We start from the raw sequence: 27,401 nt of genomic DNA, 5'->3' as shown, positions 1-27,401 counted from the left end.
TGAAATCTAATATGCGACATCAACAAAACCAGAGACAGTTTTGTCTCCCAGAGGCTGCCCCTTCTCTGGAATAGACTTCTCATACCTATCAAACAGAGTGCCTCGCTGACCCTCTTCAAGTGCAACCTTGATGAGTACATGGGAAACCACAAATTTATACCAGGGCTTCCACCTGTGCCTGTCATTGACAGGGGCAACAGGTGCTGACTGAGGTTTCTTTTTTTGGGATAAATACTTGGTTAGGCTAACAAGTTCCTCTGGGCCATTAGCCTAGTAACCTCCTATGATCCTATGATCCTATGTGCCATATGTCATATGTAAAAGAAAACCAGAAGAGGAATTGCTGGCTATTTGCTGCTTTTCTTTGACTCCAAGTGAGAAAGCTGCTCTAGCAGCTTCCCCATTTTTAAAGTGGTCCAACCTTAGCCATATGACTAGCTGGCTTGATCTTGGATTATCTGGCAGCAAACATTAGGATTGTTAGACTTTTCAGAAGTTGCAGACAATTCAGCTGACCTTGTGTATTTCCTCAATACCTGCAATTTGCATAGGAACACACATCAGGTGTTGAGACATGAAAGTTGGAACCCTGTGAGATGGTGAGCATGCAGTCAAGAGGGATGTTGCTAAAGATAAGACTCCATTGTGTGAACCCAAATGCATAACCAAGTGTGCAGTATGCTAATGAAGCAAAAAAAAAAAAAACATGGAGGAGCAATAATGTATTAAATAAGCGCAAACATGTTGCACTCCCTTTAGCTCTGAATTCCAACACATGTTGGAGTACAGCCACAGGAAATATCTAAAACATATTAAGGGTTGTCACAGCCATTATAAAACTAGATCTGCTACAGGGTTTCATGCAAAATGCTGTTGCTGCCAGACATTACCCTAGAAGCTGCAGGGGGTTTCTATCCCTTCGTCAAAAGCTTAAATCCACAAACACCTATTCATCAAAACCTAATCGTTGAATACCCTTTCATCAAACATTTACATCATCAAAACTTTTTCCTAGTGAAGGGAGTTAGTTGGCCATCATTTCAAATTTGCCCTTTTCCCTAGTGTCATGCGATCTCAGAGTTGGTGTATATAATTAGGAATAGTGTTTGAAGGATGAAGCTCTCCACCTTGGTGAGTTTAAAATAATGTGTTGTTTGTTATATTTGCTCTGGTGGCCAAGTAGTTTCATTCCCTAGGAAGAAGTTTTGATGATGTAATTGTTCGATGAAAGGGTGTTTAATGATTAGAGTTCGATGAATAGGCATTCGCAGAATTAAGCTTTTGACAAAGTGATATAGACTCAGGTCTAGGGTGTTTAGATCACACTTGGCCTACTATGGAATACTTGAAATTATACAATGACACCATACAGGAAAATGCGGACATCTGACAGCCCCATTTCAGTCCTTGTGGGAATCATGGAGAACCAATCGAGTGAATACTGAGGTATGCATAGCTTTATGTATTTTAGCTATAGGGACTTTTCAGTGGCCTACAGTGGACAAAGTACGGGTTTCACATGACTCTGCCTAAAGAATACTCCACTATTTCCCTAATGCAATATTTCAACATGTGGAGGAGCATATCTGGTTTCCAAATACTGCAAAAGACAGATAGCACCATATAAAATTTCTATTTCCCTAAGGAACTAGAGGCTATAGATCGCACCCACAATGAAATAAAAGCCCCACTTGGTGAACTGGGAAGGAGGTATTTGAACAGAAATGGGAATCACTTTGTCAACTGTCAAGTGATCTGGAATCATCTATAGTGTGTGTGTGTGTGTGTGTGTGTGTGTGTGTGTGTGTGTGTGTGTGTGTGTGTGTGTGTGTGTGTGTATGTGTGTGCACACGCGCGCGCAGGCAAGAAACTGTTAGTTTTTACAACTCCCATATATGCCACACCTGTAACCTCTGCCTAAGGTTTTCATGGAGTGACTTCCCACATGGATGTTTAGAGATGGATGCACTAGAACCTTGGCTCATGACCTCTATGAAACCCCACACAACCCAACAGAGTAAGGTTACAACACTGCACATGCACAGACTAAAAACTATCATAGAGCATGTATTTGGGCTACTCAAATCATGTTTCTGGTGTCTGGGCACATCTAGAAGTGACCTGCAATATGACCCTACTACATCTGTAAAAATACTGCCTGTGTGTGCTATCTTACATAATATTATAAAAAGGACAAAAAGTACTTAAAATTAAATTCCACACAAAAAAGAAAAAGCCAAACTGGTGAGGTCTGTCCACTCAACCAAAAACTTTAATGCAGTTAAAATCCATACCAAAAACATTAATCCAGTTATAACCCATAAGCACTTACATTCTATTCAAAGTAGAACTTCATCAGATAAAGTTTCAACACTGAAAAATCATTTAAATAATTACAAAGTTTCAACACTGAAAAATCATTTAAACAATTAACATTGTCACATGATAAAATTTAATTAACATTTAAAGACACAACCTCTTACAGGAAACCTAATAAATAATAAATAAATAAAAATAATTAAAGACACCAATAAAAACATACTTTTTTAAAATGTAATCAAAAGAAAGCTATAAAACCATCTTTCTAAAGCTTTTAGTTTTAATACAGGAACAATCAAAACATGTTCATTCATTGCTGGCCAGTTATATGAATTTCAATAAAGCTGCCAGAACAGCTCTCTTTCTTCTAACTGCAATGGCCACAGACCCCTATAGCCTTTTGCTCAATCTGTTTGATAACTATCAATTTAACTGTATGACCTGGCAATTCATTAACATGTTTAAAAATGCCATTAGTGAACTTTTTATTTCTAATGTCATATATATGTTCAAGTAACCTCCTCTTTATTTTCCCTATATAAAAGCTTACATATTCTTGGCATAAAGCTACATAAACAAGCCCGTACTATTGCAGTCGTATTTATTTTGTAAATAAAAATTTGCCCATGAATTTCAAACTGCTGACCTGTTTGTATATAATTACATTTTTTACACCTCCCACACCTATTCATAAAAGCATTTTTCCTATTTCTTTAAATCCACTTTCAAAAATGTTCTTAAAATTACTACCTCTCCTATACATGAATACAGGCTCCTCCCCAATTTTTTTCTGAAATATTTCTGTCTTCACACAGGATGTCCCCGTTCTTTCTCCCTATCCTTCTAATCATCCCACTTTCCAAACTAAATGTGGAAATAAAAGAGTTTTGGTAAGCCTACTGGTTCACTTTCTTTTCTTCAATCACATAATGAGTTACATATTCAGTATGTTGCTTACCATTACCCAGTAGTGGTAAAAATGCATACTATTTCTTTTAGCCCTCCCAAAATCAGTTTGTCCATCAAAGACTGCAGATATCCCCTCCTAAGTAACATTCCCTTCAAGTTAAGACATTCATCTTTTTTTTTTTAAAACACTCTTTATTGCAAATTTTCAGAAAAAAAATCATAACAACATACAGAAAGTAAAAACGTAACAAAGATAAAAGTCTTATGACAACTAAAAACATGTACATCTAACCAAAAAACTATATACAACTCATATCTTGCCCTAAAGTATTCTTGAAAGGGTCCAGCATATCTTAGAGTAAGTATTGAAAACCCCATGTGATTCAATAATTCATTTGAGTATATGGTCAGATATTATTCTCCAGAATTCCTTAAAAAACGGTTTATTCTTAATATTGTGGAACAGAAATCTGTGAGCCTTGAGGTATTTAATAGCTGTCAGTTTGAATCCCCCCCCAAGAGAGAGAGTGTCTATTTTTCCAATTTATGGAAATGTAATATTTGATTAACATAAATATAGGTATTAAAATCTTACATTTCCTATCAGACATGCCATGAGGTGGCATATGGAGTATAGTAAATTCCCATGAGAGGGTGGATTTTTCATATCCGATTTTCTCAAGAATCACTCTCAAGGCACACCAGAGTTTGTAGGAACACTTGCAGCTCCAGAACGAATGGAGGATGTCATCTGTTTGATTCGAACAGTATTGGCATTCAGGGGACTGATTTGAGAACATTCTACTAAGGACGCCCGGGGTAAAATATGCATTATTCAGGATCATTAGATAGGTGTATTTCATCCTTTTGAAAGGAATATATTTAGAGCTTAAATTTATAGCTTTTAAGATCTGTTCGTGATTGATAGTAGGGTTAATCTTTGACCAAAACTTCGAGAACCCAAGAGCATTCTGATACCTGATTGATATAATGGCCTTGTATGAGTTAGCGGTCATTTTCTTTTCACTGAGAAGACGTTTCTTTATCATTTTACATGTTGTAATATCATTATCTGCGGCCAGGGGGTGATCCAGATATTTTTGTGTCAGTTCTCTAATTTGTCGTAGGATACTCAGGTATTTTTTAGGTAAATTCAGTTCCGTTCTTAGGTTAGTGATATTTAAATGTCTATAGGGGAAGAGATCAGCTATAGTAGTATTCTCAAGGAGAGGGAATTGATCCAAATTGAGCATATGACCATTTAATTTAAGGTTAGGATTGAGATGAAGTGGTTGCAGAGTTATGAATGAATGGGACAGGTTTAGAGAGTTGAAAAGGGCCTGAAGGGATTTTATGCTGAATATTAGGCTTTTTGAACGCTTTAGTAAACCTAAGTTTGCTTCATTTAGAAAAGGGAGTGCTGCGGGGTTAAATTTAAGTGTTTTAACAAAACTATTACGTATAATCACCCATGTCGGGGCCCACAAAAATTCAGCTCTTTGATAGCACGCAATCTTAAATATTCTACTACTATTTATTAACTGATAATATGTTTTGAAATCGGGAAGACCTACTCCACCCCTCTCCTTTGGATGCATAAGTTTTAAATAACTAATTCTAACCGCTTTAGGAGCCCAAATAAATTTAGAGATGGATGATATCATTCTTTTGAAGAAGTTGTCATGTAAAATGCAGGTAGTTGTGTGAAACAAGTAAAGAAGTCTAGGAAGGATATTCATCTTAATCACCGTGGCTCTGGCCAGGAAAGGGAGCTTGGTTTTGACCATCTATCAATATCATTTTGAATATTATTCCAGTATCGGACGACATTATCTTGATGATAGTTACTGTTTCCCTGTGAAAATTGAATCCCTAAATATTGCAATTGTTGGTTCAATTTGAGCTCTGCTCCAGAAAATGTATTGGGCAGCATAGAGTGAATATTCAAGGGAAATATTATGGATTTTTCCTTATTGAGTTTATAGTTTGTGAGGTTAGAGAATCGTTTAATGGAAGATAATATTTTGGAGGGGTCAGAACGGGGAAGAGTGAAATAAATATTTAAATCGTCTGCATATGCTGATAGAAAGATATTCGAGTTATAAATGTTAGGAGGATGATGGAAAGTAGATTGTTTAATAAACATGAAAAGTGGTTCCATATATAGGTTAAATAATAGTGGGGAAAGGGGGCAGCCTTGTCTGACCCCGTTGACAATTTCGATCCTGTTGGAGAGTAGTTTATTTACATGTAGCGTAGTGTATGTTGAAGAATAAAGGGTTTTTATTTTGTCAATGAAAGAGCATGGGATATTGAAGAAAGGTAGCATAAGAAATAGGAATTTTGTGCTCAAACGATCAAAAGCCTTGGATGCATCTACTGCTAGGGCATATAGCGGGTGCTTGTTGAGATTAGAATGGTGTATCACAGTTTCCAAAAGTAAGGTTTGATCATTAGTTTGCCTTCCCGGGATAAACCCAGATTGCTCGGGGGAAATGATATTAGAGATGACTACTTTCAGTCTATTGGCTAGAACCATTGCTAGGATTTTCATATCTAAATTAATTATGGAAATGGGTCTATAGTTTTCAGGATTTTTAGGGTCCGAATTATGCTTTAGAATGAAAATAGTTTTAGAGGCGTTTAAATGCATGTCTTTGAAACCATTTAAGATAATATAATTAAATAATATCCTCAATCCTTTGGATATTCTTGTAATAAAAGCTTTGTAAAATTCTGCCGAAAATCCGTCGGGGCCAGGGGATTTATTGGGTTTAAGGTTGTTTATAACAGAAATGATCTCCTGTGTGTTGATGTCTCTTTCCAGGAATTTATTCTGTTTATCCATAAGTTTGGGAAATGTTAAATTTCCCAGAAAGGATCGTATTTCTGATTCTTCCACTATGTTTCCTGTAGGTCCATATATTTTAGTGAAGATAGTCTCAAATATTTTGATGATTTCATTGGGTTTTCGGAACTCCTTACCTTTATAATGAATTTGTGGTATGAAAGTGGAGGGTTTAGATAAGTTGATCACTCTGGCCAAAAAACTGGAAGGAGATTGCATTACATCCGCGTATAAAGCTAGTGATTTAATTTCATGAAAGCTCAGGTTGTCCGATTGTACTAAGATTAGGTCTTTTTGTAACTGTATTATACGTTCTTCTAGGAGCTTAGAGTGATTTAATTGGGCTTCCAATTCCGCTGTAAGCAACTTGGAGGTTAATTCCCTTTCTTTTTTATTGCGAAGTTTTTTATAATAAGAGGCTTTATTTATCAGGAATACCCTGATCATTGACTTAACCGCAGCCCATTCGTAATCTATAGGAGATTGGAAGGAGTCCCTAGTTTTAAGAAAATTATCAAGGTATTCTTCAATTTGGGTGGTAATCTCCTCTCTTTTCAGGAGGTTGGGGTTCAGACGCCAGCACAGAGCTGGTCTGATAGTTAAGTCATTGTTGTGACGATTAATAGATAGAGAGATTTTGGAATGATCTGAAAGAGATCTGGGAGATTGATTAAAAGATATGTCCAGGATGTAGAAAGCCTGGGAAATCAGAAAAAAGTCCAATCTAGACCAACTTTTGGTGCAGCTAGAAAAGAAAGTGAATTTGGACTTCTTCTGAGTAGGGTCTAAAAATAGACTCGGGTTAAATAAGTTAAAATCTTCTTTCAGTTCAGTTAAAGCTTTAACTGCTGACAGATTATATCTCGCTTTAGGGTTTGATCTATATGATTTGGGGTCCTGCACCACATTCCAGTCTCTACCAATGATATAGTAGTGATTGTGAAAAGAGGCAAGGAAGTTATATAACTTTGCAAAGAAATTTTGTTGAGCATAACATGGGGCGTAAATGTTTATAGCGAGAATAGGTTTATCTAACAAGGGGTGAAATGAAGTGAAGTAAGACCACCTACCCTCATCGTCTGACCCCATCTTATCTATAGTTGCCCCAAAGCTTTTTTTGATAATAATGACTACCCCGGCACTATTCGTAGTGCTTTCCGAGGATATAATGTTTTTGATCCATGGTCTCAATTTGTCATTTTCCCATTGTTGATTTAGTAAATGAGTCTCTGGAAGGAAAGTAATATTAGAGTTAGATTTCATTTGTTAGATGCATAAGCAATTTTTTTTTTTTAGTTGATCGTAAGCCCTTAATGTTCCACGATTCTATGTTCCACATCATCTGGTTAAGTAAAAAAGGTTATATAGGGGGATATGTACAAGAGGATGTATACAGTACTGAACCTTACTATCAAGCTGACTCTTGGGTGTAACGGCAAGTGTGAACAATCCTTCCCGCTTGTTCCCGGTGCATACCCACCTCCCCCTAAGCCCGGAAGGGTCTGGGAACCATACATTGTTCCGTTTGGTAATTGACCAGTTAGAGAAAAAACCTGTTCCCAGAATATGTCTCCATACATCCTGTGAACAGAAATGCATAGCAAACCCAAGCAGTGCTACTATGTGTCCACCTCTCCGCCACAGTAGAGGAAAATCATGTAGAGCTAAACAGCAATAACAAATTAATTCAAAACTCATAAAACGCTATTTTGAGCCCATTAATGCTCCGAAAACTTCATCACATCAACAAGAAACTCATGTTTAAACTTTAAGCATACAGTCATGAAGGTCACCACATCACTCAAAAATATTTACATTTCCTAGAAGGTAATTATGTTTATAGTGCTGGACCCTAGTCCGCCCCCTTGACAGGACCATTAATTTAACTATAATGGTAAATTGCAACATTTTTTTTTTTTTTTTTTTACTAGACAGCCTCATTGGGTTATACCATTGCCCAACAGCTGAAAACCATAAGAAAGGCAGTAGGGGTAAAAGACAAGAATAATCAAACGTGTCTAAATATGATTCAAAATATTTTCTAGTATCTCAGCAGTTACTAACAAGCTGTATAGTATGGATAACATATTGATATTGAGAAAAAAAAAATAACATTAATTCTGGCTGTCTAATGCTATTATAACCTCATATTTGTATTGTTGTAGGACACAAAGCAGTCTAAACTGTAACTTTTAACTGCCACTACTTCAACAGAAAAATAAGTTTTTGTCAAAAGGCACCAGACCTACCTAAGCAGCAAACATGTAATTTGAATAACCTTAACCTGGTCAGTATGGTGCATATGAGTAAACCTGCATTTGCCCCCTTCTAGAGTCATTCTCCTTTTCCCAAGTCTGTCCCATTGTATCTTGCTCTTTTATAGAAGATACTTAGGGGAAAGGATCAGAGACCAGAGTAAATGCACATCATACGCATTATTCATCCAACGTAAATGATTAGACATTCATACAGTAGCAGTAACAGTGAGAGTTACAACAGCCACTATCCCACAAAAGTCTGGCAATCCCCTCCTTATATGTTATTGATATACCAACACAGGAAGTCACTAATGCGTAATAACTAATGATAAAAAGTCCAATGTAAATCAGAGCAGCAGAATATAGGACCGAAATCTCCTACAATCATAATGATTCTTGTTACATGTCATAAACTAATTACAAGTTATAGTTGCTGTTATTGCTGAATTCAGAGTTAGATTTTAGAAAACCATCTAAATACAGCGAGATCGTCTTACTGTACCTAGTAGGGATTAGAGATGTAGGGTGTGCGACCAAGAAAAACAAAAATTGTGCTGCTAGAGACTCGTGTTGCTGGATGAGCTAAGTAAACTTCCTGATAAGAGAGATAGTCCAACCGTTGGTGTTGACATGCTCGTCGCATCAATCCTTCTAAAGGTTATTGTTGTTACAGGCTGTTTTGCTGCAAAGAAAAACAAGGGACTGACTGTTGCAACTGCAAAAAACCTCCGTGAGTCCTGATGTGCACTATAGGGACAGTGCGCCTTTAAAAACCGAATGCATGCTGGGTCATTGAGGGTCAGCAACGCTCTGAGAGACTGGCAGGCCTGTCGACATGCCTGGGGCACTGAAAATTAAGAAAAAAACAGGGCCTGAGACTAAACTAGAAGGGGGGGGTCCAGCCTTACTAGCGAAGCTAGCATGGGAGATCCTCAAGTAGATCGACTGCTAAGGTAAGCCTCTAGCTTCCCTTCTTAGAAGCCGAAAATGACATATTTGACCTCCAATATACGCAATTAGGTGTAGATGAGTGTAACATTTAAGTTGATTTATCCGGAACATCGTTAAATGATTTCTTGAAAGCCTCCTTAGCTTCTTCAATGTTGTGCGCTGTGAACTGTGTACCCATGTAAGAATAAATCAGAGTGCTGGGATAGCGCATTTGAAAACGTATTTGTTTTTTAATGAGGTAAGCACAAAAAGGAGATAATTTCTGTCTCTCCTGCTTAATCGGAGCTGGAAGGTCAGGAGAGAGGAAGATTTTTGAACCCTTCCAGTCAATGGATTTTTTCTTCTTTGCTGCTAGGACTAATTTGGTGACATGTTGATAGTTAAGAATCTTCACAAACACTGGTCTTGGAAAGAGATTGTTAGATGCTGGTCTTAGAGCTCTGTGAGCTTGTTCTATAATTATCTTCTGTAAGAGGGGCTCTTTGTCCAGGAAAGTAGAAAAATTGTCCGAGATATTCTCTAGAAGATCCATTTGTGGAATATGTTCTTTGATACCCCTGATAATAAGGTTGTTGCATCTGGATCTGGCTTCCAGATCAATTAATTTCTGTTGAATGGACTTTATGGTAGTATCATTATTTTTTTGATCTATGAGTAATTTATCAATTTTAATCTCATTGTCCAGTACCTTTGCTTCTGTTTTATCCATTCTGTTTAAAATTTTGTCAATGGATTCATTAAACGTTTTAATCTGCTGTGAGATACCTTGGATTTCTGTGTGTATGGGCTGCAGAGCAGTCTTCAGATCCTCCATGTATGATGAGTCTATTTTATCTTTTGATGTTAGAGGTATTACTTTGGAGGCCTCTTGTTGTTTAGTAGTTCTGAACCTTTTCGGGGTTCCTTCTTTTTCTGGGGAGGCTATAGTTGAGAATTTAGCTTTGGTGGAGTGAGTATCCATGTGATCCAGCTCCTTTGACATGTTTATGAGAGATTTTTCACTGAGAGATTTTTCAGAGCTATTTTTTTCCACAGGGATACTAGGCTTCCATGGCCTAGAGCACATGTAGCCCAGACAAGCAGCAGACAGACAGATAAATCAAGTACAATCCTGTACAGCAGATCTTCCTCAACCTCTCTAAAATGCACGGACAGTCTCCAGGTAAGCTGCTTGATAGTTTAGTGAAGAAATTATACACTGTGAAGAGTTTGGATCCTTAAGGTTTGTTGTAGTAATTCAGGTGAGTGGCAGAGCTATGTGGAGACACTGCTTATAGGATGGCAGCCATTTTGTTCTCCTAAGACATTCATCTTAAAAGTGGCACTCAAGAGCTGTCATTTTTGCTGCTCTCACCAACTGACCTTTTACTACTGCTTTCTTTTGAGAAAAGGGGTGAGAGCTAGTAAAGTGAAAGATGTTATTATTATAGGTGAGTTTCCTATAAATTCAGGAAGTGCACTTTTTATTAATAAGGTCCTTACTAAGCAATACATCCAAATATGAAATATTCATGTCCCCAGTTTCATGTGTAAATGCCTGGAACTCAGTACTAGTATATATTCAGTAAAAGGAGGTATTTCCTCCCTTTTCCTCCACCATACTATGAATATGTTTTTCAAATAGCAGACGTATACAGCAAACAGTTTAGCATAGTCACTATTATGCACATACATATGCTCCCATTGTAACATAACTGCATTAGTAAAGAGTGAACAGCAAGGGCATATCATTGCCAACCCCTACTTTTGAAGATAAATGTCACTCTCAGAAAATATATAATTATTTCACAAAATCATTTCCGATAACTCTTCATAAATGTGTATCCTGTACTTTCCCACATCTTTTCTCAACAGGTATTCCACAAATCACGGTGTTCCCTATAGGTAGGGAATATGAGTATAGAAATCTCTCACATCAATTGTAATAAAAAATATCATTAAACTCCAGTTCATTAATTTTGTCTAAGAAGTGCCATGTCCCTACATAGGTGGCCTTCATTTGCCAAAAGATGTTTCAAATTAATGTCCAAAAATCTAACACATGAACTAGTGATAGACTCCCTCCATTCAACTATTGGGAACCTGGGTTGGTTTTGTATGTCTGTGTAACTTCATTATCCCAAAAATTGGGGGTATAACCAGAGATGACATTTTCAAGTAATTGTATTCATCCAACAAAATACGTTCTTCAGCAAACATCCTTGAGTTGCAGCCTAATAGGGTCATAGGTTAGTACTAGGCTAACTGCTCTTGAGAGCCATTTTAAACCTAGCCAACTATCCCTTGTAAGGCTCAAACCCTGAACCTTGTGTTTGTAAGGCAAACACCTTAACCATTAGGCCACCCTCCCAACCTAACTAAAAAGCACTGTATTTCATTTCTACTTACTATCTTGTGTGCATTTCCATTAAGGATCTTTCTCATTTTAAAGCTATATTTATGGTTCTCCATAATTACTACCTCAACCCCCCATCTGGTTTCATAGTTCTTATTTTTTGAGTTTTTAATTCCTTTATTGGAACTAGCCAGGGCTGAATGAGCATGTTTCGATTGTTCCTGTATTAAAACTGAAAACTTTAGAAAGATGATTTTACATCTTTCTTCTGATTACATCTGTCTTTTGATTACATTTTTTTTAAGTTTTTTTTTCTTGGTGTCTTTAATTATTTTTTTATTTATTTATTTTTTATTTACTAGGTTTCCTGGAAGAGGTTGTGTCTTTAAATTTTAATTAAATTTTATCATGTGACAGTGTTAATTATATAAATGATTTTTCAGTGTTGAAACTTTATCTGATGATGTTCTACTTTGAATAGAATGTATGTGCTTATGGATTATAACTGGCTTAAAGTTTTTGCTATGGATTTTAATTGGACTAAAGTTTTCACTTAATTCCTCGGACCTGATCAGTTTGGCTTTTTACTTACTATTATACTTAGAAAACAGTTGCAACACAGTCCAGCAGGATAGAGACCACAATTACCAGAACTACAGGTAGGGAGATCTGACACAGAAGAGGGGTCTGATGAGGAACCAGTAACTAGGGGCGGTCATGTCAGATGGAGGGGTACACAATACACCATGGCATTGGCTAAGAGGCATCAAATTGCACATACATTAAACACTTAAATTACTAGCTAAGTAAATACAAACAGTAACACTGATGCATAGAAACACACAAACCGGGATTTGCTGACCCATGCAATGGCTGCCTACTGTGAGAATCAGGCATAGGTAATTCTGGGCTAGGATATTATCCACAGCAGTACCAATGGTGAGTGATAAACCTGTAATGAAGAGAAAGTACAGCACACAAACAGAAGTAAGCTTTAAGTAAATCAGTGACATCTACACAAGAATTTTATAACAGTGATTAATATATCCAGCAAACAGAGACACCTATTGTGATGCATTTAAACACACACACACACACACAGACACAGACACACACAGACACAGACACACACACACACACACACAGACACACACACACACACACACACACACACACACACACACACACACACACTCAATCACACACACACACACACACACACACACACACACACACACACACACACACACACACACACACACACACACACACACACACACACACACACACACACACACACACACACACACACACACACACACACACACTCACACACACACACACACACACACACACACACACAAACACACACACACACACACACACACACACACACACACACACACACACACACACACACACACACACACACACACACACACACACACACACACACACACACACACACACACACACACACACACACACACACAGACACACACACACACACGTTACTTTCTTATGTATTCCATCACCGCACTGTTAATCAGGTATAAGCACACCTATTTTAAACAATCCCACAGGGGCTAGGCCAATATTATTTACTTATTTATCTTTGTTTACCAGGAAAGTCAATGGGGTAATACCCATTTTCAGCAGCGGACTGGGGAGAAAAGCTCCATTTGCTTACATTGCATTTTATTAAGTTCCAGTTAAACACAGAGTAGTTACATTTCTATTTACTTTTATACACTAATAGTATTTACATTTATACATTTTTAAGATTTTACAGAGGTGGAAGTTACTAAAGAGAAAGGCCATGTGCAACATAGTGGATTGTACAGGCAGCAGTTGTGTATAAAAACGATTTGTCATTTCAATGAGAGGTTGAGAGTATTCTTTTTAAGAAGAGTATTTGGAAAGTATTGTATGGTAAACACAAATCAATATCATCTGCATAGGTAGATGTTTAAGATATTTATACAACCTTATGAGTACAGAATGCAAACAAATAAATTAATACACAGATGACAAATTGCAGTCCTAAAGTGCAAATCAATATTTTTGACTTTAAACATGCATTGCCTGCTCATTATTTGCATCAAACATAAACAGCCCAAGTCAGACACCACAGTATGAATCAGGGCAATCTCAGCATCATCGGTACAAGTGGGTGAGCAAGTTGTACTACACAACTAGTTCTACTTACTACTAATACCAGTACTGAAGTTAAACAGACTAAACAAAAGTGAAAATTATTATGTATCCTAATGAAAACATGACTTTTGATTACACAAGCTTTACCTGGCCAATCTCTGCATCAGAATAGGCAACCCTAAATCACAGATTGTGCAAAGTGCAGGCCACAGTCATCATCATTTGCATGAGCGGGGGGGGGGGGGGGGAGATGTCACAGTAGGACAAGCCTGATATAAAGTATGTGAGTGTGAGAGATGAGGTTATAGCAATTATGTACTCTCAAGGTAACTATCTGCAGAAATAATAAAACCTATTGTGAAGTGTGTGTGTGTGTGTGTGTGAGATGCCATGGTTAATGTGAAGTGTACTGTGTGTGGGTCTGCTGGGACACGGCCACACCAATTCTGCCAGCACTACACCCTGGCATCCTGGACTTCTGTTAGCTGTACATGGGAGGGGATGAAAGTCATTGTGGACATCCCCGACCATGTGAATTATGCTGCCAGGAAGCATGCAGTTAGTTCTATGACCCTGAATAGAAGTTAGAATGCTACTTGTGCATGAAATATGCCTGCTGCATGAGCTGACATCAAATCTACATCCACAACCATGACCACGTGCTTCACTACATCAGAACGTGGACCTATCCACCATCAATGTAGCAGTGGAAGTAGTACCACTGCAGGATCAAGATCTGGTATATCTACTGCCATATTGGCTGACATCTAACAATGCACAGAAAGATCAGCTGGATGGAGTTTGACCCTCCCCAGCAGCCAATCAGGAACAGACATTGCACAATCTAATGCGTCATTCATCCTGTCCAAGGAGTCACACACGTGGTTCATGCAATCTCATGTGTCAGAATGTGTGACATGCAGCAATCTGACTATCTCCTCTGAGGCTCTGATGGAACTTGACTGTGCCTCCATGATGGTCTTGCACATACATTGGGTGACAGATACTTAAACATTAACAACATGGACCACCTGCCACCAGACATGATCACAGAAGGGCTTGTTGGTGAAATATATATCCATGAGCCATGCTCCATAGATATGGAGGCCCTGTATTATGAACTCATTTTTGGCATCTGAAAAGGGATCTCTTTTGTGAGGATGACCCCATAGCTTTGGATTTTGGACACATATCTATGTATGATAGGAGAAAAAATTTAGATTAGACAAACACAACACATGAGGGGGGTAATACAGGCTGTTATACTTATGGGGAACAACATATGGATGATTTCTAGTGGGTCACCTATTCTTACTGCTTTGATGTGTGATCTAGACACAACATTCCATGTTGCGAACATAGAATGCAGGTTATGATCAGAGACCCATCATAATTCTTTGTAGGACATGGAACAAATAGAAGTTAGTTGTGCTAAACATTCAGCATTGATATTATAGCACAATAGTACAAGAGCATGATCTAATAAAGACCCTGGGAGTTAATCACCTGGTATATTTCATTAAACTTATGAACTTAACACCTGTGATAAAAAAGGAGATTTAGCATTTTGTACTGTGCAGGTTTCTGTTCTTCTGTAGAAACAGATCCAAACTGCTCATTTTCCCCTAATGTGCCATTCTATCTAAACACCTTGTTTATATTTATTTATTTATTTATTTATTTTTTTTATTTTGTGAGTGTGTTTTAGAATTAGCTAATTCTCTTTCCCTCTATGGCTTTCAATATTAGAGTATTACAGTGAAGTTTCAAGAGTGCCTTCTAAAAGGATAACATCATGTTTCTCTCCTTGGGTCCCTAGAGGACCTTTACTTTGCTGTTCAGTGCAGCATCTTGTTAGAGCTGATTATTGCCTTCTGGGTTTGATCCTGAAATCTTATTGCTACAGAAATGATAACTGGATTAACTAGATTTTATGTTTGTCTGTCTTTTGCACCTGGACCACCTTCTCTATTTCATATAATTGTCCTGATGTCCACTTTGTAGGTGAGCCATGTGGCATTTGTCGATATTAAAATATCTCTGCTGTCTGTAAGTTTTTTATTTTATTTATTAATTTTGTTAAACTGGTCTATAGACCCTTTCCTTCATAAACCTGAACCACGAGGCATACACTTTTCAGTTTCAGTACGTTTGTTACAAATTGTTTGGTTGCATACAATAATAATAAAAATATAAAAAAATATTTTTTAAAAGAATGCTTTTTATTGAGTTGCGCTAAAAAGTAAAAAATAAGGAAGAAGAGTAAAAATGTTGTAAAAAAAATGGACAAGTTGATTTCAGAAAAGCATTCAAGGTTGGTTTTGCCGATTGCTGCTACTTCTTCTGGTACCTCATTGTCACAATCAGCAAAACCATCTTCAAAATCAGCTTGTTTCTTTTGCAAAGTTTTCACTGTTCTTCCTTATTTTTTACTTTTTAGAGTGACTCAATAAAATGCATTCTTTTTTAAAAAATCTTTTTTTTCTTTATTTTTTTTTACTTTGTAGTCTTTACTATAAATATATGAAACAGAAATAAAATTAGAATTATACAAAAGAGGGTATGTCAGCATCAAAACAGCTGCAGGGCATATAGTGGGAAGGTTAAAGGGCCACCACTATAATCTGATATAAAGCTGGTGCTGTATTTGTCAATATGATGCTGATTAAATGGGCAGACTTTAATCAGCAGCACTGGGGCTTTGTCAGGCTACACAGCAGTTTTAACACAGCTGTCTATCCTATTTGACTGTACTGAGTGAAAATAAACTATTTTATTCCTTTTGTTACAACAGGGTTAGGAGGCTGCTTAATGGTTAAGGTGTTTGCCTTACAAACACAAGGTGTAGGGTTTGAGTCTCACAAGACATAATTGGCTAGGCTTAAAATGGCTTACAAGGGCAGTTAGCTTCATACTAATCTATAAACCTATGAACTTATAAAGACATATTACAAAAATTGTTGCAGTGGAGACACCAGATTAAAAAAACAGAATGAAGAGGATGGGCTGTATATTAAATGGGAATGAATTTTATTGAGGGTGTGACAGTGTTCCAGCCTGTCATTCTCATGAGGTAAAATTTGATAGGTAAATTTGCTTAGTGTGTAGTTGAGTGAATGGATTTACAGAATATTAACATACCTCGACAGGTTATTTTTAGCAAGAAAGAGTCCTTTCCCTACCCAGACCTAATAAAGTCAGCTGCATTTTCTGCAGATATGCATGTGTTTCATTATGAATGCTAAGCAAGTGCATGCCTAGAACTACTAATTCTTGTTGTAAGGCAATGTGCTGTTGTTTCCAGCCAGTGCTAGGTGCTGTGTACCGACTGATTACTTTGTTTACATTTATCACTGCACTAGTAAAGCTGCTGTTCACTATTATATTTGGGGTGAATTGGAACATAGTAGTGGTCTGAATGGTGGGAAGAGATTGCATGCTGGTTAAAATGAGAAAATCATATGTTAACAATGTTTCAGTTATCTTTGTTTGCATGTATTATAATGTGAAAACTGACCTTCCAAATTAAGCTTCTGACTTGCACTGCTGATGCAATGCTTTCTGCACTGTTTCTTTTGGCTAGCAATGATGGGAAGTTTTCCTCATTTCAGACAGCGTCAGTGATGTGCTTAGCAGAAAGATTAAAATAGCAGTGAATAAAAGAATATGGTTGTAAATCAAAGGTGATAAAGTGGAGAACAAAGTTTTAATAAAAGGCTAGTCTGGGAAAACTACAAGCTGTTTGTTTCGAGAAGATGTTTGACTATTTTATTACCTTTTTGCATGTGAATCTATTTAGTGTTGCTGCCATTTCATTTTCCATTTATCTGAAAAGTTAGATGCTGATCGGTGAATGAAAATTGTGAAAGTGCTACCAAGTTTGAAAATGCTAAACTTACTTTGACTTTACATACAGCTCACCTATAAGCTTTTTATTTCTGCTGCCCATTTAATGCGTACATTTTCCAGTAGTAGAGCTGAGTGTTTGGTTACATTTGCATGACTTGCTGGTATAGTACTTCAAATGTACATACGATATGCATTCTGAACTTCTTTCAGTAGTAAGTGGAAATATCTGAATATAAATATGCTTCCTGTTTGCCTGGCTTTTTTTTTTTCCTGTGTAGGATTTTTGTAGATAGCTGCTGCAAAAGCAGCTTGAGGAAAGAAAATGTGTGTGTGTGTGTGTGTGTGTGTGTGTGTGTGTGTGTGTGTGTGTTGTCTTGCTAAAGACAGAGGGGCATTATTTTACTTAAAGACTAAAATATTGTCCCTCTATCATTACCAGAATGTTTTTATTGAATTTGGCTTTGTGAGACAGTGGAAAAAACGCTTGGCATATTTTCTGCTGTCTCATGAGAGCATGGCAGAATCATAGAGAGACAGAGCCACAAAGCCAACTTCAATAAAAAAATTACAATAATGATAAAATACATTTATCATGTTGTATAAATAGTAAAAGTACCCAGGAATTCATGGGGTCATGATATACAGGACATTGTACACAGACAGCTATTTTGGGTGACACTGTATGGTTGGATCTAATACATTTTGCATGATTTTATATGAATATATATATATATATATATATATATATATATATATATATATATATATATGCCAAAAAACTCAGTTAAATATTGAAGAAATAGATTATATATAATAAAACTTCAACGTAATAACTAGAAGAAAACAAATAAAATAAAAATAAAAATTCAAATAAAAGTCAGAGAGCCAATAATTAGTGCTTTCATCCAGGTTTAATGTACTGGACTTCTTCAGAATGTTTAAAAATACAAATAATGTGTTACTAAATAAGTATCAACTGTAAAGAGATGATGACAACAAAATTCCAAGACCAATAGAAAGCCAAGCATTCAGAAATATGTAAATTCTATAGTACAGTAAGATATGAATATTCAATTAATGTACAGAAGTTCATGAATAAGTAAAAGGAAAACAGAACTACAGAAAATATAATCATTATTGGTTCCATTTTAAAGCACATGTAATATTTATATGTTCATTCAAACCAGGTGGGGCTTCAGCATTTAACGGAAGCTGCCAGCGCAACTCCTTAACTTCCCGTAAGGTGTTTTTGTCTCCAAAAAATAAAGGTACATGGTCTAAAACAAAGAAATTAAATCCTGTAAACAAGGTGCAAGTGTTACTATGTTTAGCTAAAACATTGTTAGGATCACAATTTCTGATAGCTGCCAGGTGTTCTTTAATTCTTGTGGAAAGTTTACGTATGGTTTTACCGATGTAGAATGAGAAGCAAGAGGTGCAAATAGCAGCATAGACCACAAAATTGGAATTACAGTCAAAATGACCATTAAATTTGACCATATAGTTATTGTGTTTAAAAGTGTAACTGTTTCCAGTAAGAATCCATTTACAAACAATACATTTGTTACAAGTAAACATGCCTTGTACATGTTGTATGATATTTGGAGACAATAAGAAAGGCTGGTCTCTATTCTCAAACATTAATTGCAGAGATTTATTTTTCTTGTAAGCAAAAGTAGGGCTGGAACCCAATTTCATATTGATTTCCTGACTAGAGGTGAAAATGCTCCAATTATTATAAAATACTTTTTTGATTGCGTTAGAGTCTCTACAGATGGGAATGGGGAAAGAGGAACATCTATCAGTTCCAGTGTTGGTGGGAATTGAAAAATTTAATAAGGGAGAGAGATTAGTGGGAGTAGGTGGAACATTATTAACATGTGGAAGAGTGTTCTTATGTTTAGGAGTGAAACCATTAAGGATGATGGGAGGGAACTTAGTGTGTCTTAAAGAGTTTACCTCTGTAAAAATAGACTGTAATAAATCATTAGGATACCCTCTATCTAAAAGGAACTTAGTAAAAACGAGACATTAATTTAAAAAAGAGGAATCATGAGAAATGATACGAGAGAGTCTAATTTGCTGTCCTTTAACCATGTTATGTTTCATAAAATGAGGGTGTATACTAGAAAAGTGTAAATAATTATTTCTGAATGTGCTCTTCCTAAAAAGAGAAGATGTCCAAGAAAGAGTGTTGGAGTTGAATGTGACCTGTAGGTCTAGAAAATTCACTACTTTACCTATGGTAGAAATTTTAAAATTTAAGAAAGGGATACTATTAGACATCTGACTGATAATTGTATGAAGATCATTTTTATTTCCTTTCCAAACAAAAAACAAATCATCAATGTATCTTCTATACAGGAGAACTTGACTAAAGTAAGGTAAAGATACTAAGGAATTGATTTCCCACCATGCTAATACTAAATTAGCATAAGATGGTGCTAATTTAGCTCCCATTGCAACTCCCTTAATCTGATTAAATATTTTGTCTATAAAATAAAAATAGTTATTGGTAAGAACCAAAGAAGTTAAAGTACAAATGGTGTTAATTCTATCAGAAGAAAGATTAGTACATTTATTAAGATAGTTATTTAAGTATGAAATGCCTATATCATGTGGAATGTTAGTGTATAAGGACTCAATGTCTAAGGTAACAAGAATAATATCAAAACAAGTAGGAGGATTTGAATGCAATAAATTCAAAAAATCCCAAGAGTCTCTTAGGAAATAGGGAGACTTCTGTACAATTGGGTTTAAAACTAAGTCTATATATTCAGCTATACCTTCAGTTTTAGTTCTTTTATTAGACACAGTATGTATAAAGGGAGGGTTAACAATGTCCTTATGCATCTTGGGAATCCCAAAAAACTTTCCTAAGTGAGGATTATTAACAGTTATAAAGTTAGCTTCCATCTCAGAATAAAATTCTTGTTGAGTAACTCAGTAATGGTACTGTCAGTAGATTTAAAGGCCATTTCAACCTCAGAAATAGAAGCAGGGGAATAAAATTCACTATTAGTTAAATCTTTCAGTAAAATATGTGTATATTTAGTTTGTTCCATTAAAACAATACCAGAGCCCTTATCAGCTCTCATAATTCTGAGGGATTTGTCATTGACTAGTGTGTTTAAAGCTAACAATTGAGACTTAGATAGATTAAACCATTTATGTGTGTATTTGTTAGTAAAAAGGTTGCGTAAGTCTTTCTCACAAAGTTTTAAAAAAATATGTAAAGTGTTACATAAAGGAGGGTTAAAAAGGCTTTTTCTAATTGGTATTTTAAGTTTAGGAATGGTACTGTCAATACCAGTAACATCATCGTCATCATCATCAAAATCATCATCAACCAATGTATTTTTAAGATGTAGTAATTTAATATTTAACTTTCTCACATATAGCCTGAGATCTAAAAGAAGAGAAGATATGTCTGCACAGTGAACGGGTGTGAAGGAGAACCCCAATTTCAGACGATTTATACAATCATCACTAAGGGTTCTATCAGTCAAATTAAATACTTCAGTGTTGGAATAACTATAAGTATCAAAATTGGAGATCAAGTCAACATTAAGAGAAGAGAGTTCTGTAATGTTCAGCGGGTCTGTAATCTTCTTGGTCTTCCACGAGGTAAACCTGTCCCCATATGGGATCCTGATCTTGAAGGGAGACCTCAAGTGGGCGTGTAAAGCGGGAAGTCCTGAAGATATTGTGCTTCTCTGTGATCCATGACTTGATCTCCGTCTTTGTTTCTGTATTGTAAAAACTTCTCCTGTCTTCTGGTGATGATTTGAGAAGGAGGTGGTACATGACTCCTTTTGGATAAAAAAGTAGGGCTATTGATGAGGCTAGGTGTAGTGGAAGAAATAGGTGACAACATGGAGTGTGATAATAGTGTATTGTCCTTAACTGTAGCATTTGATAAAGAGATGGAATTAGTGTATGTAGTGGTGGCAGTTGTGTTATCAATACAAACAGGAATATCAATGTGGTCATTATTAATAGGAACAGCTTGAGTGACAATAGTGGTAGTGGTTGTACAAGGAATATTAATATATGCTGTCTGATCAGTTAAAATTCTGTGGGAAACATCACAATGGGTAGAAGTAGTTATCTGTGGTGGAGAAGGAACAGATTCTGGTGAAAAAACAGTGTTCGAATAAGAAAAGTCAGACTGGATAGGATTGGAATTGTTATGAGAACAATTATAGTTAATATCAACAGAGTATTCAGGAGTAAGGACTGTGTAGTTTGTTTTATTAATTCTAGAGTTGGCATTATAGTTCTTGGTATACCTGTGGCTAAATATAAATCTGCCTTCAGATCTCAAGGGGTAGGCTCTGTTGTGTAAGTATTGCAATAAGTCCCTACGTAATTTCTGTTGTTTTCTGTGTACTAAAGAGGCAACATGTCTGGCAACCCTGGAATGTATACCATTGTAAATATGTAATAAAATAGAAAATTCAGGATGGTTAATAATTTTAGTATGTAAAGAATGAATATCTTGACTAATATTGGCTAATTTAAGTTGATTATGTTCTATAAGAGAGTGTAAAACAATCAAGCCTGTAATATTATAAAGAGCTACTAGCTCTTTATAAATCATAGAATCACTAGAAATGTTGTTGGGAAATTTTGTGATGCGTAGACCTAAGGGAACTATTTCTTTATTAAGGCAGTAAGATAAATAAAAATGATCATATTGTAGATTCTTTAAAGAAATAAAAAGTCTTTCTAGCTTAAAAATACTCTGTTTTAAGTCCCTAAGGGACGAGGACTGTTTGTTAGTAGACATGTCATTAAGGTCATTATTTAAAAGTGTGTCAGAAAAAGGATTTTGTTGTTGGTTAATAAAAGATAGTAGATCATTAGAAACTAATGGATCTGAAAGAATATGTTGCTGTGAAGTGTGGGTCATAGGATTATTAGGGCATAAATTATTAAAATCAAAGCCTTGTGTGTATATCGGGTCTGAAACACTAGAAGGTATATTAGTAGTGTTCTGATGAGAAACGTTAAACTGCGGGCATGCAGCTGTAACACTATTTGAAATATTAGCAACAGTAGAATTCATTGAGTCAGGCAAAAAAATTCTTGGTACTACATTCGTGTTCAGACCATCCCTGGGACCTGACATGTGATTATTTAAATGTAAAGTAAGATCCTCTCCATGTAAGGGTTGTAAAACACAGCCAGAAACCATGGAAACTGCTTCCATCGATGAAGCTATCAGCTGGGATGTAGGTACTACAGATGATTCAACTGTAGACCACACAGCTGAAATTCCAACAGTTGTAGGTATAACTGTCGTAGTAGCAACACTGCTACGAAAGTCAGAATCAGTAGAAACTATGGTACGAGGCAAAAGCGCATCCAATCCCATACAGGTGTTATCCCCTCCATGGAAACCTGAAACCAAATCACTATGCTGCAAAATATCATCTCTTTCACTAACATGCTGTAAATGACAAGAATCCCCAGAAAAAGTCACAGTGGAAGGGATTGTAGGCAGGGACATCAAAGCTTCCGAGGACTGAAATGTAGACATCGGCGCCGCAGAAGGCTTAACAGTAGAATGCACAGCTGGAATTTCAACGGCTGTAGGTACAACAGTTACAGCAGAAACATTACCACATAAGTCCACACCAGCTGAATCCTCAGTATGAGGCACCAAAATGCCCCTTTCTGGACGAAAATCCAAAGTAAAATCTCCATGTTGCAAAACAACATTACCTCCACTGACACACCGCAAATCCCAATATGTATCCCAAGACATATTCTTTGTAGAAGGGACAGCAATCTGGGACATATGTGCCCTCAAAGACAGACAAGCAGATGGAAATGCAGTTGTAATACAGGCAGAAGAAACAGCAGTCCCAATTGGTATAACTGAAGCAAAATCACTTAGCTCTGTAGATAAGGACAAATTTGTAACATTAGGCAGGGCTAGTCTTACCCATTGTGATGTTTCCCACAGCATTTTAACTGATCAGACAGCATATATTAATATTCCTTGTACAACCACTACCACTATTGTCACTCAAGCTGTTCCTATTAATAATGACCACATTAATATTCCTGTTTGTATTGATAACACAACTGCCACCACTAGCACATACACTAATTCCATCTCTTTATCAAACACTACAGTTAAGGACAATGCACTATTATCACACTCCATTTTGTCACCTATTTCTTCCACTACACCTAGCCGCATCAATCGCCCTACTTTTTTATCCAAAAGGAGTCATGTACCACCTCCTTCTCAAATCATCACCAGAAGACAGGAGAAGTTTTTACAATACAGAAACAAAGACTGAGATCAAGTCATGGATCACAGAGAAGCACAATATCTTCAGGACTTCCCACTTCACACGCCCACTCGAGGTCTCCATTCAAGATCAGGATCCCACATGGGGAGAGGTTTACCTCATGGAAGACCAAGAAGATTACAGACCCGCTGAACATTACAAAACTCTCTTCTCTTAATGTTGACTTGATCTCCAATTCTGATACTTCTAGTTATTCCAACACTGAAGTATTTAATTTGACTGATAGAACCCTAAGTGATGATTGTATATAGACTTAGTTTTAAACCCAATTGTACAGAAGTCTCCCTATTTCCTAAGAGACTCTTGGAATTTTTTGAATTTATTGCATTCAAATCCTCCTACTTGTTCTGATATTATTTTTGTTACCTTAGACATTGAGTCCTTATACACTAACATTCCACATGATATAGGCATTTCATACTTAAATAACTATCTTAATAAATGTACTAATCTTTCTTCTGATAGAATTAACACTATTTGTACTTTAACTTCTTTGGTTCTTACCAATAACTATTTTTATTTTACAGACAAAATATTTCATCAGATTAAGGGAGTTGCAATGGGAGCTAAATTAGCACCAGCTTATGCTAATTTAGTATTAGCATGGTGGGAAATCAATTCCTTAGTATATTTACCTTACTTTAGTCAAGTTCTCCTGTATAGAAGATACATTGACGATTTGTTTTTTGTTTGGAAAGGAAATAAAAATGATCTTCATACATTTATCAGTCAGATGTCTAATAGTATCCCTTTCTTAAATTTTTAAATTTTTACCATAGGTAAAGTAGTGAATTTTCTAGACATACAGGTCACATTCAACTCCAACACTCTTTCTTGGACATCTTCTATTTTTAGGAAGAGCACATTCAGAAATAATTATTTACACTTTTCTAGTATACACCATAATTTTATGAAACATAACATGGTTAAAGGACAGTACATTAGACTCTCTCGTATCATTTCTGATGATTCCTCTTTTTTAAATGAATGTCTCATTTTTACTAAGTTCCTTTTAGATAGAGGGTATCCTAATGATTCATTACAGTCTATTTTTACAGAGGTAAACTCTTTAAGACACACTAAGTTCCCTCCCATCATCCTTAATCGTTTCACTCCTAAACATAAGAACACTCTTCCACATGTTAATAATGTTCCACCTACTCCCACTAATCTCTCTCCCTTATTAAATTTTTCGATTCCCACCAACTCTGGAACTGATAGATGTTCCTCTTTCCCCATTCCCATCTCTAGAGACTCTAACGCAATCAAAAAAGTATTTTATAATAATTGGAGCATTTTCACCTCTAGTCAGGAAATCAATATGAAATTGGGTTCCAGCCCTACGTTTGCTTACAAGAAAAATAAATCTCTACAATTAATGTTTGAGAATAGAGACCAGCCTTTTTTATTGTCTCCAAATATCATGCAACATGTACAAGGCATGTTTACTTGTAACAAATGTATTTTTTGTAAATGGATTCTTACTGGAAACAGTTACACTTTTAAACACAATAACTATATGGTCAAATTTGATGGTGATTTTGACTGTAATTCCAATTTTGTGGTCTATGCTATTATTTGTACCACTTGCTTCTAATTCTACATTGGTAAAACCATACGTAAACTTTCCACAAGAATTAAAAAACACCTGGCAGCTATCACAAGTTGTGATCCTAACAATGCTTTAGCTAAACATAGTAACACTTGCACCTTGTTTACAGGATTTCATTTCTTTGTTTTAGACCATGTACCTTTATTTTTTGGAGACAAAAACACCTTACTGGAAGTTAAAGAGTTGCGCTAGCAGTTTCTGTTAAATGCTGAAGCCCCACCTGGTTTGAATGAACATATAAATATTAGATGTGCTTTAAAATGGAACCAATAATTATTATATTTTCTGTAGTTCTGTTTTCCTTTTACTTTTTTATGAACTTCTGTACATTTATTGAATATTCATGTCTTACTGTACTATAGAATTTACATATTTCTGAATGCTTGGCTTTCTATTGGTCTTGGAATTTTGACGTCATCATCTCTTTACAGTTGATGCTTATTTAGTAACACATTATTTGTATTTTTAAACATTCTGAAGAAGTCCAGTACATTAAACCTGGATGAAAGTGCTAATTATTGGCTCACGGACTTTTATTTGTATTTTTATTTTTATTTTATTTGTTTTCTTCTAGTTATTACGTTGAAGTTTTATTTTATATACATATATATATATATATATATATATATATATATATATATATATATATATGTATATACACACACACACACACACACACACACACACACGCACACACACACACTCATATATACATATGTATTTATATGTCTATATATAGGTACACTTGTTCAGTTCTTTAGGGTTTATATAGCCTTTCATGAAGTTCCTGGTCGGTGTCACTTGTTTTTATTTTATATGACAGGGTGTTCCAAGCATCTGTGGCTACTTTAGTGAAGACATTTTTATTGACAAATATGTGAAATAGGCAGGGCTGGTTGTTACAATTGATCTAAGAGTAAGATATCAGTTTGTATGTTAGCCTGTTTGGTACAGGCAGAGAATGTGTTTGAAAGGATAACTAACAGATGTGGAAGTTTATGATGAGATTTGTTCCAACAGTGAATGGTATCCAAATGTGTTTTTTCTGGCAAGATGCAGTAATGCTCCTTAATGTTAAATATATTTATAAACCTACATAGTTTGTTCACAGTAATTTATGAAGCTTAATCATTTTTCTGATGAACCAAGGGAGATAATGGGTAAAGCAGATTTTCAGACTTAGGGGAGGGCTTCTAGCATCCTAAAGCTCGTTGTCGGGTAGGTTCATCTTTTTACACAGTGCTTTTGATAATGTGGTTTCATCTATAAGCATGCTGCTCCTGTTTTCCATCCTCATTGTTATTTGTGACATGTCTAGTATGAAAAGATCAGGCCTCAGGTCCATGGCCTGAAATGAACTTCTAGATACTTTGTTCTGCCTTTACAGTCCTCCCTCATCATCAGTAGATATACCCTTCTACTCGCACAATGTTCAGCCCAATGATTAAATTCTCTACCACCCCTTCAAATCAGTTTAACTATCAGCATCATTTATAGGATAGAGTTACAGCACTTTCTCTTTCCTTCTCCATGGTTGTCGATTCAAAAAACTGTATCAGGCTAGCCTGGTAAAGATTTCTTGATCTTGAATATATTACGACTAGTATTTTGATGAGGTCTACTCATTCTTTCTTTTCTTTGTGTATAATCTCTGACTTTGCTTCCACAACTCTTTCTTCAGTAACTAGTATTATCAGCAGACAGCCTTGCATTCAACTTATATGTTTGGGACTAATAAAGTTACTTACTACACAAGATTTGCCAAGTGTACCATTTCCCTCTTTCTTACCTGTATGCCTGTGTTTTGCACAGAATTTTTGTTTGCTTGTTTGGT

Source organism: Protopterus annectens, chromosome 5.part0, assembly GCF_019279795.1.
Source record: "Protopterus annectens isolate FY-2018-M chromosome 5.part0, PAN1.0, whole genome shotgun sequence".
NCBI lineage: Eukaryota > Metazoa > Chordata > Ceratodontiformes > Protopteridae > Protopterus > Protopterus annectens.
This window is presented reverse-complemented; position numbering follows the sequence as displayed.